Consider the following 16,744-nt stretch of genomic DNA (forward strand, 5'->3'; position numbering starts at 1 on the left):
TGCTAAGACGCTTAGTAATTGTGAATACACTCATACGAAAATCAAGAAAGCACACTGCGTAGCCAACTCGCTCGGCTCACTCGCTTAGTATTTGCAACACACACGGATAAGAATGTTCCGAGATACTTACATGTTTTTTAAGGGAGGGTGAAAGATCATAAATTATATGTACACATGTTGTCTCCTCCAAGTTGTAAGATGAAATAGACGCAGTACTGCGAGTTTCCGCTCTAGCTGGCGAACGGAAGTAGCATGATATCTCAGCAAAAAATAATACGCGTGAGCTTGCAAGTCAGACACAATGATGGATACCGCGATTCAAATCCTGGTAACTTATGCCGTCGGGAAGGGTATCCGGCGAGCATCTAGCTGTAAATCCCCGATTCTCGACAGATTCTTAATCCCAGTTCTTTGACGTCAGGAAGGGCAACCGGTTGAAAACAATTATCGAACACGCATCGTGAAGGCAAGATTGTGCAGCGATATGCTTGTTTAGACTTGCAGATTACGAAAGAAACATAACAAGACTTGAGTCTTAAAACAAATTCTTGCGATTTAAAATCTTAGTCAGGAAGGGCATCCAGCAGTAAAACAATAGTTCGTGATACTGCGATTTAAAATCTAGCAGTAAAACCCCCGATTCTCGACAGATACTTAATCCGAGTTCTTTGACGTCAGGAAGGGCAACCGGTCGAAAACAATTATCGAACACGCATCGTGAAGGCAAGAGTGTGCAGCGATATGCTTGTTTAGACTTGCAGATTACGAAAGAAACATAACAAGACTTGAGTCTTAAAACAAATTCTTGCGATTTAAAATCTTAGTCAGGAAGGGCATCCAGCAGTAAAACAATAGTTCGTGATTTAAAATCTAAGAAGTGCATCTAGCTGTATATCCCCCGATTCTCGACAGATTCTTAATCCGAGTTGTCAGGAAGGGCAACCGGTTGAAAACAATTATCGAACACGCATCGCGAAGGCAAGAGTGTGCAGCGATATACTTGTTTAGACTTGCAGATTACGAAAGAAACATAACAAGACTTGAGTCTTAAAACAAATTCTTACGATTTAAAATCTTAGTCAGGAAGGGCATCCAGCAGTAAAACAATAGTTCGTGATTTAAAATCTAGCAGTAAAACCCCCGATTCTCGACAGATTCTTAATCCGAGTTCTTTGACGTCAGGAAGGGCAACCGGTTGAAAACAATTATCGAACACGCATCGCGAAGGCAAGAGTGTGCAGCGATATGCTTGTTTAGACTTGCAGATTACGAAAGAAACATAACAAGACCTGAGTCTTAAAACAAATTCTTGCGATTTAAAATCTTAGTCAGGAAGGGCATCCGGTAGTAAAACAATAGTTCGTGATACTGCGATTTAAAATCTAGCAGTAAAACCCCCGATTCTCGACAGATTCTTAATCCGAGTTCTTTGACGTCAAGAAGGGCAACCGGTTGAAAACAATTATCGAACACGCATCGTGAAGGCAAGGGTGTGCAGCGATATATGTAAGAGGTTAGATACTGCCAGTTTTGCGTCAGGAACGGGAACTCAACAAATTCTTGCGATTTAAAATCCTAGTCAGGAAGGGCAGCCGGTCGTAAAACTATGGTGTGAGGCGGGGTGTGCAAAAAAGCCAGCATTATGTAAGGGCTGTTGATAGGAGGCGTTAAACCATGTGCACGCTCCTTCACCAGGAGAAGCCTACATGCCGGTACCGTGCAGGTTCTTTCGATAGGAGTAGGCACTGTGTGTGTTTTAACCTCTCCGTACAATCATGATATTTTACGTTAGGAACTTACATAGGCTAAATGCTACACATTCCGTGGCAGAGCCGGGAATCGAACTCGGACCTCTGAGGGTAGCAGCTAATCACACTAACTACTGCACAACAGAGGAGGACTATTTCAGAATATTTTACAACCTTAATTGGTACTGTGTTTTAAGAGCTTGAATGGTACTCAGCTAAGAAGACGTTCGCGAGTTACAAGCCGCTTATCAGCATGTAGTGTCCTCGTTCAAGGCCGAGCCGGAAGATACGTGTACAATTTCAGCTAACACACGCATTCCGCTGCTCGCTCTGCGCTGATACGACTTCATGGACAGTAGAACAAACCTATAGCCTACAGTATGCATGCCTCTCACCCGGTAGTCTCGGGTTCGATTCTCTTGGGAATAAAAATGTGTTTAAATCGCATGGATTTGTTGAGTTGTCCTTCCTGATGCAAAACTAGCAGTATCTAACCTCATACACTATAGTTTTACGACCGGTTGCCCTTCCTGACAACTCGGATTAAAAATCTGTTTTGTTTTAAGACTAGTTGTCCTTCCTGATGCAAAATTGGCAGTATCTAAGCTCTTACATCATACGCTATTGTTTTCGACCGGTTGCCCTTCCTGACAACTTGGATTAAGAATCTGTCGAGAATCAGGGGTTTTACTGCTAGATTTTAAATCGCAGTATCACGAACTATTGTTTTACTGCTGGATGCCTTTCCTGACTAAGATTTTAAATCGCAAGAATTTGTTTTAAGACTCAAGTCTTGTTATGTTTCTTTCGTAATCTGCAAGTCTAAACAAGCATATCGCTGCACACTCTTGCCTTCGCGATGCGTGTTCAATAATTGTTTTCAACCGGTTGCCCTTCCTGACAATTCGGATTAAGAATCTGTCGAGAATCGGGGGATATACAGCTAGATGCACTTCTTAGATTTTAAATCACGAACTATTGTTTTACTGCTGGATGCCCTTCCTGACTAAGATTTTAAACCGCAAGAATTTGTTTTAAGACTCAAGTCTTGTTATGTTTCTTTCGTAATCTGCAAGTCTAAACAAGTATATCGCTGCACACTCTTGCCTTCACGATGCTTGTTCGATAATTGTTTTCAACCGGTTGCCCTTCCTGACGTCAAAGAACTCGTATTAAGAATCTGTCGAGAATCGAGGGTTTTACTGCTAGATTTTAAATCGCAGTATCACGAACTATTGTTTTACTGCTGGATGCCCTTCCTGACTAAGATTTTAAATCGCAAGAATTTGTTTTAAGACTCAAGTCTTGTTATGTTTCTTTCGTAATCTGCAAGTCTAAACAAGCATATCGCTGCACACTCTTGCCTTCGCGATGCGTGTTCGATAATTGTTTTCAACCGGTTGCCCCTCCTGACGTCAAAGAACTCGGATTAAGAATCTGTCGAGAATCGGGGGTTTTACTGCTAGATTTTAAATCGCAGTATCACGAACTATTGTTTTACTACCGGATGCCCTTCCTGACTAAGATTTTAAATCGCAAGAATTTGTTTTAAGACTCAAGTCTTGTTATGTTTCTTTCGTAATCTGCAAGTCTAAACAAGCATATCGCTGCACACTCTTGCCTTCGCGATGCGTGTTCGATAATTGTTTTCAACCGGTTGCCCTTCCTGACAACTCGGATTAAGAATCTGTCGAGAATCGGGGGATATACAGCTAGATGCACTTCTTAGATTTTAAATCACGAACTATTGTTTTACTGCTGGATGCCCTTCCTGACTAAGATTTTAAATCGCAAGAATTTGTTTTAAGACTCAAGTCTTGTTATGTTTCTTTCGTAATCTGCAAGTCTAAACAAGCATATCGCTGCACACTCTTGCCTTCGCGATGCGTGTTCGATAATTGTTTTCAACCGGTTGCCCTTCCTGACAACTCGGATTAAGAATCTGTCGAGAATCGGGGGTTTTACTGCTAGATTTTAAATCGCAGTATCACGAACTATTGTTTTACTGCTGGATGCCCTTCCTGACTAAGATTTTAAATCGCAAGAATTTGTTTTAAGACTCAAGTCTTGTTATGTTTCTTTCGTAATCTGCAAGTCTAAACAAGCATATCGCTGCACACTCTTGCCTTCGCGATGCGTGTTCGATAATTGTTTTCAACCGGTTGCCCTTCCTGACAACTCGGATTAAGAATCTGTCGAGAATCGGGGGATATACAGCTAGATGCACTTCTTAGATTTTAAATCACGAACTATTGTTTTACTGCTGGATGCCCTTCCTGACTAAGATTTTAAATCGCAGGAATTTGTTTTAAGACTCAAGTCTTGTTATGTTTCTTTCGTAATCTGCAAGTCTAAACAAGCATATCGCTGCACACTCTTGCCTTCACGATGCGTGTTCGATAATTGTTTTCAACCGGTTGCCCTTCCTGACGTCAAAGAACTCGGATTAAGAATCTGTCGAGAATCGGGGGTTTTACTGCTAGATTTTAAATCACGAACTATTGTTTTACTGCTGGATGCCCTTCCTGACTAAGATTTTAAATCGCAAGAATTTGTTTTAAGACTCAAGTCTTGTTATGTTTCTTTTCGTAATCTGCAAGTCTAAACAAGCATATCGCTGCACACTCTTGCCTTCGCGATGCGTGTTCGATAATTGTTTTCAACCGGTTGCCCTTCCTGACGTCAAAGAACTCGGATTAAGAATCTGTCGAGAATCGGGGGTTTTACTGCTAGATTTTAAATCGCAGTATCACGAACTATTGTTTTACTACCGGATGCCCTTCCTGACTAAGATTTTAAATCGCAAGAATTTGTTTTAAGACTCAAGTCTTGTTATGTTTCTTTCGTAATCTGCAAGTCTAAACAAGCATATCGCTGCACACTCTTGCCTTCACGATGCGTGTTCGATAATTGTTTTCGACCGGTTGCCCTTCCTGACGTCAAAGAACTCGGATTAAGAATCTGTCGAGAATCGGGGGTTTTACTGCTAGATTTTAAATCGCAGTATCACGAACTATTGTTTTACTGCTGGATGCCCTTCCTGACTAAGATTTTAAATCGCAAGAATTTGTTTTAAGACTCAAGTCTTGTTATGTTTCTTTCGTAATCTGCAAGTCTAAACAAGCATATCGCTGCACAATCTTGCCTTCACGATGCGTGTTCGATAATTGTTTTCAACCGGTTGCCCTTCCTGACGTCAAAGAACTGGGATTAAGAATCTGTCGAGAATCGGGGATTTACAGCTAGATGCTCGCCGGATACCCTTCCCGACGGCATAAGTTACCAGGATTTGAATCGCGGTATCCATCATTGTGTCTGACTTGCAAGCTCACGCGTATTATTTTTTGCTGAGATATCATGCTACTTCCGTTCGCCAGCTAGAGCGGAAACTCGCAGTACTGCGTCTATTTCATCTTACAACTTGGAGGAGACAACATGTGTACATATAATTTATGATCTTTCACCCTCCCTTAAAAAACATGTAAGTATCTCGGAACATTCTTATCCGTGTGTGTAGCAAATACTAAGCGAGTGAGCCGAGCGAGTTGGCTACGCAGTGTGCTTTCTTGATTTTCGTATGAGTGTATTCACAATTACTAAGCGTCTTAGCAGTGTGATGAACGAGTTAGCTACGCGGTATAGATTTTTTATTTTCGTACTAAGCAAATCATTTGAAGTGTTAGGTATGCGATATGTGCACAGTGTGTTTTTAGCTATGCGATATGTGCACAGTGTGTGTTAATCATTGAAGTTGTACTGAACACATCAAACAATGTTCGATTCTGGGCTTGCTATGTTTCAATCTAAACAAAGGTATCCCCTAACATGTTGTATCGGATCACATGTAACGACATCGAGTGCAGTGTTCGATTCTAGTCTTGTTAGTTTCAATCTAAACAAAGGTATCCCCTAACATGTTGTATCGGATCACATGTAACGACATCGAGTGCAGTGTTCGATTCTAGTCTTGTTAGTTTCAATCTAAACAAAGGTATCCCCTAACATGTTGTACAGTGTTCGGTTCTACTTGTTTCGTGATCTGAACACATCAATCAATGTTCGGATTACATGTTGTATCGAGTGCAGTGTTCAATTCTAGTCTTGTTATGTTTCAAGCTGATCTTCTTAGAACAAAGGTATCCCCTAACATGTTGTACAGTGTTCGGTTCTACTTGTTTCGTGATCTGAACACATCAATCATTGTTCTGATCACATGTAACGACATCGAGTGCAGTGTTCAATTCTAGTCTTGTTATGTTTCAATCTGATCTTCTTAGAACAAAGGTATCCCCTAACATGTTGTACAGCGTTCGATTCTACTTATGTAGTGTTCTGAACACACCAGACAATGTTTTAATCACATGTTGAAGTTAACGACATCGAGTACAGTGTTCGATTCTACTTATTTTGTGTTCTGAACACATCAATCAATCAATGTGCAGTGTTCAATTCTAGTCTTGTTATGTTTCAATCTAAACAAAGGTATCCCCTAATACAGCGTTCGATTCTACTTATGTAGTGTTCTGAACACACCACACAATGTTTTAATCACATGTTGTATCGAGTACAGTGTTCTGAACACATCAATCAATGTTCTGATCACATGTTGTATCGAGTACTGGCTGTCTCATAAGGAGCTATGTATAGCCGCCATCTTGCATCCGCCATCTTGCGCAAGCATCCTTAGGGCGTCTCTAGTCATGGATCCTTAAGCCGCCTCATAAGAGCAACCACCATCTCGCGCAAGCATCCCTCATAAGGAGCCTTGTATAACCGCCATCTTGCGCAAGCATCCCAAGGGCGTCTATGTATAGCGATCATCTTGCATAAGCACCTTTAAGGAGTCATGTATAGTCACCATCTTGTGCAATTAGCGTCGAGAGAGGACTGATGTAGAATTTTTCTTTTTAAATTATCCGCCACCACATAGAGTGTAGCACTGAGGTTTGCGATGTAAGATGGTGGATGACAGCTGCGCGTAGCACGTAGAATTTGCCGCCACCACATAGATGGCAGCACGGTGCTCTCTTGATTAGAGATGGCGGATGACAGCTAACAGAACTTTTCAAATTGCCCGCTACTACAGAGAGCAGCACGGTGCTCTGTTCATTAAAAGATGGCGGATGACAGGTGATAAAATTGCCTGCATGATAGCAGCACCGTGCTCTATTGATTAAAGATGGTGGATGATAGCTGTCATAAAAAGCACGTGGCTTTGTTTACTAAACAAGAGCACATAGATTTTTTTCAAATTGCCGCCACCACATTCCAAAGGTATCTAGCTAAAGAGCGCAGCACTGAGGTTTGTGATGCAAGATGGCGGATGACAGTTGTCAGAAAAAAGCACGTGAGTTTGTTTCCAAACAAGAGCATGTAGAATTTGCCGCCACCACATAGAGGGCAGCACGGTGCTCTCATGATTAAAGATGGCTGCTGTCACGTGGAATTGCCTGCCACCACAAAAGAGGGTAGCACGGTGCTCAAAGATGGCTGCTATCAAAAAGCATTTTTCAAATTATCCGCCACCACATTTCAAAGGTAAGTAGCTAAAGAGGGCACCACTGTGCTCTATAGATTAAAGATGGTGGATGATAGCTGTCAAAAAGCACGTGGATTTGTTTATCTCGCGCTAGTAAGGTTAAGTTGGTAGCACTAAGGTTTAAGCCCGTTAAGATGGCAGCACTGCGGATGACAGCTGTGACGAATTTACATCTACTACGATAAAGAGGGCAGCACTGTGCTCTATAGATTAAAGATGGCGGATGACAGCTGACAAAAAAGCACGTGAGTTTGTTTACTAAACAAGAGCACGTGGAATTTGTCGCCACCACATTTCAAAGGTAAGTAGCTAAAGAGGGCAGCACTGTGCTCTATAGATTAAAGATGGCGGATGGTAGCTGTCGAAAAAGCACGTGAGTTTGTTTCCAAACAAGAGCACGTGGAATTTTTCAATTTGCCGCCACCACATAGAGGGCAGCACTGTTCTCTCTGGATTAAAGATGGCTGCTTGTCGAAAAGCATTTTTCAAATTATCCGCCACCACATTTCAAAGGTAAGTAGCTAAAGAGGGCAGCACTGTGCTCTATAGATTAAAGATGGCGGATGACAGCTATCAAAAAAGCACGTGGCTGTCAAAAAGCACGTGGATTTGTTTATCTCGAGCTAGTGAGGTTAAGTTGGTAGCACTAAGGTTTAGGTCTGTCAAGATGGCAGCACTGCCGATGACAGGTGATGAAAGAGGGCAGCACGGTGCTCTGTAGTTTAAAGATGGCGGATGACAGCTGTCAAAAGAGCACGTGGCTGTCAAAAAGCACGTGGCTTTGTTTATCTCGCGCTAGTTAGGTTAAGTTGGTACCACTAAGGTTTAGGCCCGTCAAGATGGCAGTACTGGGGTTAGCGATGCGTTGTTGTCGATGACAGCTGTCAAAAAGCACGTGGCTTTGTTTACAAATCTGTCGAAAAGCACGTGGCTGTCAAAAAGCACGTGGCTTTGTTTACCTCGCGCTAGTGAGGTTAAGTTGGCACTACTGAGGTTTAGGCCCCTCAAGATGGCATTACTGAGGTTAGCGATGCGTTGTTGTCTGTCATAAAGCACGTGGCTTTGTTTACAAATCTGTCAAAAAGTACGTGGCTGTCAAAAAGCACGTGGCTTTGTTTACCTCGCGCTAGTGAGGTTAAGTTGGCACTACTGAGGTTTAGGCCCGTCAAGATGGCATTACTATGGTTAGCGATGCGTTGTTGTCTGTCATAAAGCACGTGGCTGTCAAAAAACACGTGGCTTTGTTTACCTCATGCTAGTTAGGTTAAGTTGGCACTAGTGAGGTTTAGGCCCGTCAAGATGGCAGCAGTGAGGTTAGCGATGCGTTGTTGTCGATGACAGCTGTCAAAAAGCACGTGGCTTTGTTTACAAATTCAAATCTCGCGCCAAAATTCAAATTTCCCGCCAAAATTCAAATTTCCCGCGGGCGGCGGAGGCGGAGGCGGCGGCCTAGGAGGCGGCGGAGGAGGCGGCGGGAGGAGGAGGAGGCGGCCGAACTGTCCAATTATACTACTGATATAGATTGAAAGAGAAAGATTCAAATGTCTATACTGTTTGAGCAGAATCAAAATTGGACCGTTGGGTCTAAAGCTACACGGGGCCAAGTTTCTGTCTTCTTTCACAAAAGCAGTCCTTCGATAAATCTTAATTAAACGCAGAAATTAAGATGACGACATATTAGTCTATATGTCCTTGAAAACGGCAAGAAACGAAAAATACAACGCTATGTACTGTATATAATTTTGTTAGATGCTTGGATCAATAACAATTAAGTTGCAAACTGATAACAATTTATGTAAGTCAGTTTATTGTGAACTGTGGTGCAGTACACGGGCCTAAAATGCCTCATGAAACCAGATAGCCTACTTGTAGATACTTGTAGTTTCAGAGGAAAAAGTGACACACATTGGCTCATAATATCTGACTTTTATTTCTTCAGTTACGATGAATTCTCTTAAATGTTTGTGGCTATGACCTAAAATCATAGTTTCCACATTCTTCGCCAATTGTGTCCAACGACATTTTTAATTACTGCATCATTTCAAAGCAGCTACCAGGATTCAAGGTAAGCTAACCGGACAAACAATTAGCCCCCCCTGGAGAAATTGTTACAAGCATCATTTAATACCTTGGTAAACGCCTGGAGTCTGGAATCTGATCTGGATTGCCAATTAGCCCAAGTTGATAATTACGCTACATACGAGCGATAACGACCCGTAGTTACTATATCTACCGGGTATATCCCACAGGTATCCACCTGCGAACTCCAAACGCAAAAATCAATGAAGACAGCTTACTTCTGTAACATTCCATGCAAGAACGAAGTCACGTGTGAGAGTCAGGTGGCCTTCACATATTGATATGTTACATGGTCAGCATGACGACATCATCAGCCACATTGCTTGGCTTTGATGACTGTTTCTCATAGTAGACAGTTCTTCAGTTGGTCTCATGAGGCTGAGAGAAATATGTTCCAGCCCTCAGTCCAAGGTTAAAATGTTGCAAGCGGCCGGGAACCGATCCTGGGACCTCTGAATAAGAGACAGGTACGCTAACAGGCATAGAAAATATTCATAATTTATTATTATTATAATTATAAGGTGAAGAACAAGGAGAAAATATTTTACTTTTAATTAATTCAGCCTTAAGAATCATAGTAGTGTTGAACTATTACACTGAAAAGTGCTTCTGTCCTGTCGTGATTCCCATGCATTTATACACACTTAACTGACAACCACCGAGCTCGATAGTCGCTCAAGTGCGGCCAGTATCCAGTAATCGGGAGATAGTGGGTTCGAGCCCCATTGTCGGCAGTCCTGAAGATGGGTTTTCCGTGGTTTCCCATTTTCACACCAGGTAGATGCTGGGGGTGTACCTTAATTAAGGCCACGGCCAGTTCCTTCCACTTCCTAGGTCTTTCCTATCCCATCGTCGCCATAAGACATATCTGTGTCGTTGCGACGTAAAGCAAATAGCATAATTGACAACCGATTGGCCTGAGATTCGCGTCTAGAACACGCAACTTTGCTACTCGCTCGGTCGAAATATGGTAAGTGGAAGCACTGCCAAAATAAGCTTACCGGACATAAATTGTCACCCTAGTAGGCATGCACAGATGGATCGTTAAGCCTGTACAGATGGCGCAGCGAACGAGTACTGTGCTCAACTGCATGCGCACTACCTTTACGTGAGCATAAGGCAGACAGAGTGGCAAAAAGAGGCAATCGTGTTTGGCCGTGCCCATGGCCATACGGTGCGTGAAGTTGCTAGATTTGTTTCGCAGCGAACTGTTCAACGTGCCTACCACGGTTACTAGACTAAACGGTAGGGGTCACGCGCAGGCTGGCTTAGGCTCATGACGTCAGCTGGTCTCCACTTCCCGGCTTGCAGTGAACACGACCCATTGTAATTGTGCGTTTCTGTTAATCATTCGCTTGTTTTTATTTAACCACTTGCTTAATATTTTTCAATTTTGTCAAATATAATTGCCAGTTGTTATGTGTAGATAATTGTATTGTAATTTATTTGAGTATTTTTCACAACAGTACAAGTAATATAATAACACTGTGCTTAACGAACTATTCCAGTAGCTTTCTCAGTACTAAATTATCTTTCGTTTCACAAATAAAGTATTTACAGTTCGGTTTTCGTACTTTCTATCCATCCAGTGATTTTAGAACGATTTTATAAATAGATTTATTTCTAATACTAGTTACCAAAATTAAAGAAACATGACCAATCGCACGGGATGTTTTTTGCTGTTGTTTTGGTGGATTGTTGGTGTTAAGTAGTATTGTAAACACCTAATATTATATTTATGTATAAGTAATTATTTTAAAATGTGTATTGGCCGGTGGAATGTTGGTAAAAATCTCATATTGTAGGTCTTCGCCCTCATTTCGCATTTCAATTAATTTTGTAAGTGCTTCTTTTGTAACACATAGCCCACTTTCCAGTTTATATCTTTCATCAAGAAGGTGATTCCGCAGTAATGTATATGTAATGCCATATGTAGGTAACTTGCTTGAAATTGTGGTGGAAGATAGTGTTATGTGTGGTGTGTGAGTTGCAGCTATATTGGGGACAGCACAAACACCCAGCCCCCGGGCCATTGGAATGAACCAATGAAGGTTAAAATCCCCGACCCGGCCGGTAATCGAACCCGGGACCCTCTGAACCGAAGGCCAGTACGATGACGATTCAGCCAACGAGTCGGACGGAACAGAGGGTGAAACGCCGGCATGAGCATCCCCGCAATTTGATGGAATTGCGCGATCAAATCCTCAGCGAGTGAATGTGACGTACCTGCACAACATTGTTGTGGACCCTCTTCCTAACCGAATCCAGGCGGTTACCAAGTACAGAGGCGGAGTTACACGGTATTGAATGATGCTTCTAACAATTCCTCCAGGGGTGACTAATTGTTTCTCCAGTGAGCTCATCTTGAAGCCCCTTAGCTGCACGTCTTATAAGTTACGAGGATGCGACCGCCATGTCCTTCAAACATTGCGAGTGATATACAAACTTCTACACCGAGCACAAACACACTGAATGACTAATTGAACTGACGGTAACTTGTTTCCAAAGGAATAAAAATTAAAATATAATTTTACGTCACTGTGTTACTCAGTTCATGTAACTGATGTGATTTTATTTATAAATACAGTATACAGTATTTCATGGCGGTAATATGTCAACAAACTGACCACACTTAATCCGCAAACAGTCATACACGAGGAGAGATTCATCATGTGAGACAACAGACAATTAATTATATTTGCGGGGTATGAGTGGTTTTACATAACATATCAATTGTAAATGACAGATCCACGAAGAGTAAAATATCACTCACAATTTTGCCATAAATTGGGGGAAAGAGAAACCAATGTAAATATTGAGTTTTTTGCGGCCTGGGATACTAGATCAGCCTGCATTCCTGTTCATGTGAAATCATTACTTTATGTGTGCCACTGCTTGTTTGTTTGTTTGTTTCCTTTCTTAATTGCTGTCTTCTACTTTGTTTATTTATTTAATTTATTTGTTTGTCTTCTAGTTTGTTTATTTGTTTGATTGATTGTTTGCTTGCTTGTAAGTTCGATCTGAAATTTGGTTGTGACCCTACAGCTCTACCATCAGCGGTAATGGATAACTTAGTTGCTGAATAAGAGGCGTACTAGCTAAATGAGGAGTGGTGTAGTTTTTCGTTGCATTTTTTACTGATTTTGATGGCCCAATTACATATTAGTTGGTCACGTCCTCTGAAATGTGTACACCAGCCAACTCTACTAGCAGCACCTTCACTTCACTCCTCACGAGGTTTGGCTGCGTAAGAATTATAATTGCTAGTGTCATTCGTATCTGCCCGGCATTTTGACTGAATAGACAACATCAATGCCTTTCCTTCAGAATGCCTAGGCTTCGATAACTGGCCGATTTTCTGCTTTTAGCCATTTGTGATCAATTCGTGTAACTCGGGGACTGGTAGGTTAAGTTTCCATCAATCCATCTTTATGTAAATACAACACACCACACTAGGACAAAACACGTAACAGAGAATAGATTCCTCCAGATAGGGTTGGCGTCAGGAGGGGAATCCGATCGTAAAACAGGATCAAGTCAATATGTGCGAAACAGTTCTCTATTGCAACTCGACGTGGTGTGAGAAAATTGGCAGAAGAAGTTTCATTTTAAACTTGTTTTATCGTCTACCAGAAGATTTAATGCACTGCTAAGAATGTGTCTTTCAGGAGATGGATCTATAGATTGTACTGACACAAACGTTTCGTATCAGCCATTAGTTGTTATATTTGTATAATATTTGGGTAATATTTAGGCCTATTTTATTTATATTAATCACGTTGTGTGACAGCAGCGGTATCAGGACGAGCGTTATCCTGTACGATTACACCCCGTTGAATACTACGAATGAATGGCAGCACAACTGGTTCAATCACCAATCTGGTGTACAAATTCATTGTTAAGTGCCATGCGGCGATTACGCCGGTCTTCCCTCTCCTTAGTGTCCCGTGTGCGCCCGGACCTCAGTCTCCTTGGTAGTGATGGGACATTCAATTCATTTTACTGAATCGATTCATTTGATTCCGTTCACGTTACTGTTTCTATACAGTGATCCGATTCACGGCACATTAGTCACCGCTCCTACTGCATCTGTATAGTATGTACTGGTAAGACAGCAGCAACAGCATTCAGTGCTCGCTGCTGCCATCTGGTCTTCATACTAATCACTTTAATACATCGAAGGTTTCCGGCGATGCAGGATCGGAAAGGTCTGGGATTAGGAAGGTAGCAGCCATGGCCTTAATTAAGATACAGTCCCAGCATTTCCTGGTGTAAAAATGAGGAAACTAAGGAAAACCATCTTAACGGCTGCCGACGGTGGAATTCGAACCCACCATCCCCCGAATGCAAGCGCATAGCTACGTGATACTAACCGCATGTACAACTCGTTCAGTCATTTTTGAAAATATGTATTTTTCTATCAGCAGAGGATTTTTGTAAATCGTCATATTTTGTATAGGCTACTTGAGACTTACAGTAGCCCACTGGTTTACTGATTCAACATACTATTGGTTAAGTTATTGCGTCGGTCGACTCACTTACTGTCCACATATCATTGAAGTCTTGTGCATCGATGTGGCATACGAACTGAGAGAATACTGAGCCGTTCTTCCCAATATAAAACAGCTACTTTTGAGTGGTCATGAGCATGATTCATAGTTAGAGCCCTGCACGGATGCGGATATCCGCGAAGTTAGTGTCTTGGCGGATACAAACTGTATGCCAGTTCGGATAATTTTGTTGATCATTTCTAAATAATGACGTTTATGGGGCCGATGACCTTCGATGTTAGGCCCCTTAAAACAACAAGCATCATTATCATCATCAATGACGTTCATTGATTTTCACTCAGGTACACACTTGTTTTTGCTTGTGATTAGGCGAGCTTTGATATTGGTGTGAGATAATAGTGATATATAACAGAGCCTTGAGGCCATAAAGCCATAAATCTGACCTAAGCCTAACTGGCTTCTGCCCGCAATTAATAGAAGGAAGGAGCAAATTTCAATACGTCAGTAGTTGTCGCAAGAGAAAATCCCTCATAAACCTGCTGTGACTGTAGGGGTTCTGGTGCCAGGTGTCGGGCCTATTGTATTATTTTAACAGATCTATCCGTTTCAACACCTTGGGTGTAATATTATGTAATTAACTATTTAAAATATCCGCGGATAACCATTTTGCGGATACGGATAACCATTCGCGGATGCGGGTGCGGACGAAGGAAGTGCGGATGCCGATAACCATTAGCGGAAGCGGGTGCGGATGAAGGAAGTGCGGATGCAGATATTATTTTGTATATCCACGTAGGGCTCTACGTCATAGTCATAGGGCAGGCTAGAGTCGAATTCAATTGTCAAATGTCAACTAAGTTATAACACTAAGATTCATTAAAGTAATAAATAGTATAACCTAATAGCCTACTTACTAGCTACTTTAGAATTACGTTTTGACTACCTTTTTAATACTGCAGATAAATCCATCTATTATTTAAACCTCCCTGTAAGAAGAGGACAGAGAATGCAAGCGGGTATTATTTTCAAATGAGCTGAGCTCGAGAGTCCATTATAGCATACGATTTCCTCAGTGTACCATGGCTCTGTACGTATTGCTTCAGAGGAAGTTCGGCTCCCCGCCAATGTCCAGTGTACCGATAATGAACCGTGTGCGTGTGTTGTGTCTCACTGATCCGTGACTGCGTACGACTCTTCCAAAGTACCTAGCTTGTAAGTAAGTAGGCTATTAGGTTATTTTGTTTACCGTATTAGTTTAATCAATCAGGAATGTTATAAGTAATTGACGTTCGACAATTAATTATACTCAACTCTCTGGCCTCCCCGCTTGCCTGAGTGGCTCAGACGGTTGAGGCGCTGGCCTTCTGAGCCCAACATGACAGGTTCGATCCTGACTCAGTGCGATGGTATTTGAAGGTGCTCAGCCTCGTATCCGTAGATTTTTTGGCATGTGAAAGATCCCTGAGCGTTGCGGCTAGCTACGCCGCAGTCTGTCACAGGCACCAGTGTCGTGAAGATGGAAACACGCCAGGAGTTAACCGACTTTGAAAGTGGAATGATCTTCGGAGCACGGCGCATGGGTCATAGCATTGTGTAGATTACGCGCGAATTCGGGTTTTCGACGACAACAGTATCGAGAGTGGGTCTTCAGTATCGCAGATAGAATGTTACCACGCGCGTCAACCGCCGCACGGGAAGACCACAGGTGTTTAGTGAACGGACATCACGTCTCCGCAGAATCATACTGGGTGCTAGACCGGCACTGTGAGTCAGATCACCACCCAGTTGAATGTTGGGTGTCAAGAACCCATTTCCACCAAGACTGTAAGAAGGCAACTGCACCGCATAGGCTTCACCAGCCGACGATTAACTGGACAACTCGTGTTCCTTTGCTGACACCTCGACACAGAGATCAACGACGTGCATGGGCCCATGAACACCGGCAATGGACCACGGAACAGTGGCGGCGTGTGGTATGGTCCGATGAATCCCGGTTCCAGTTGTATCTAGCTGAAGGGCGTGTGAGAGTGTGGCGTATGCCTCATGAAGCCATGGATCCTGCGTGTCAATAGGCGGGAGGTCGCTCAGTTCTGGTCTGGACGGCGTTCTTATGGTTGCAATTAGGCCCCGTTGTCCGGCTGCAGGGAGCGCTGACAGATTCAAGTTATGAGAATATTCTTTCAGACCATCTACATCCCTTTCTGGCCCTAGAGTACCCTGATACCTTGATAGAGACGCCATGTTTCAGAAGGACAATGCACCGTGTCACCGCTCTGTGGAGGCACGCAGGTGGTTGGAGGAGCACTTCACTGAAGTTACGACTATGGATTGGTCCTCCAGATTCTCCGATCTAAATCTAATTGAGCATTTGTGGGATGATGTCGATGCTGATGTACGCTCCATGAACCCCGCACAAACCACACAAGACCAACTGTGAAGTGCAATGCAAGATGTGTGGGTCCAGATAATTTTAAAAATACTATATACCCGCAGGTCTAGGCACCCCCCCCCATTACAAACTGTCATATGGGCGCCCATAGATCCAAGTAGTAGCAGTTTGTGGTGTTACCAAATGAAATAGCATCTACTGGAATCGTCTCTCTAAGAATAGATCGGTAAACGGACCAAATTTGAAATTGGAGAAGGGTATATAAAGGCATGTGAATAACAAAACGTAGCCTTCATCTTATTCTGATTCTGACTATAAGGAGCACAGGTCTTATTGTTATTCCGATTGTGTTTAGCACGAGTCTCATTTTCATTGCTTTATTGAGTCGAGCGTGCTTATGGTGTTGGGCACCGTTCATAAACTCATCGTTGGTAATTGTGCTAGTTGCCTTGAACACCACTGGAAATATTTCGTCGGT

This window comes from Anabrus simplex, chromosome 1 (genome assembly GCF_040414725.1).
Source record: "Anabrus simplex isolate iqAnaSimp1 chromosome 1, ASM4041472v1, whole genome shotgun sequence".
Taxonomy (NCBI): Eukaryota; Metazoa; Arthropoda; class Insecta; order Orthoptera; family Tettigoniidae; genus Anabrus; species Anabrus simplex.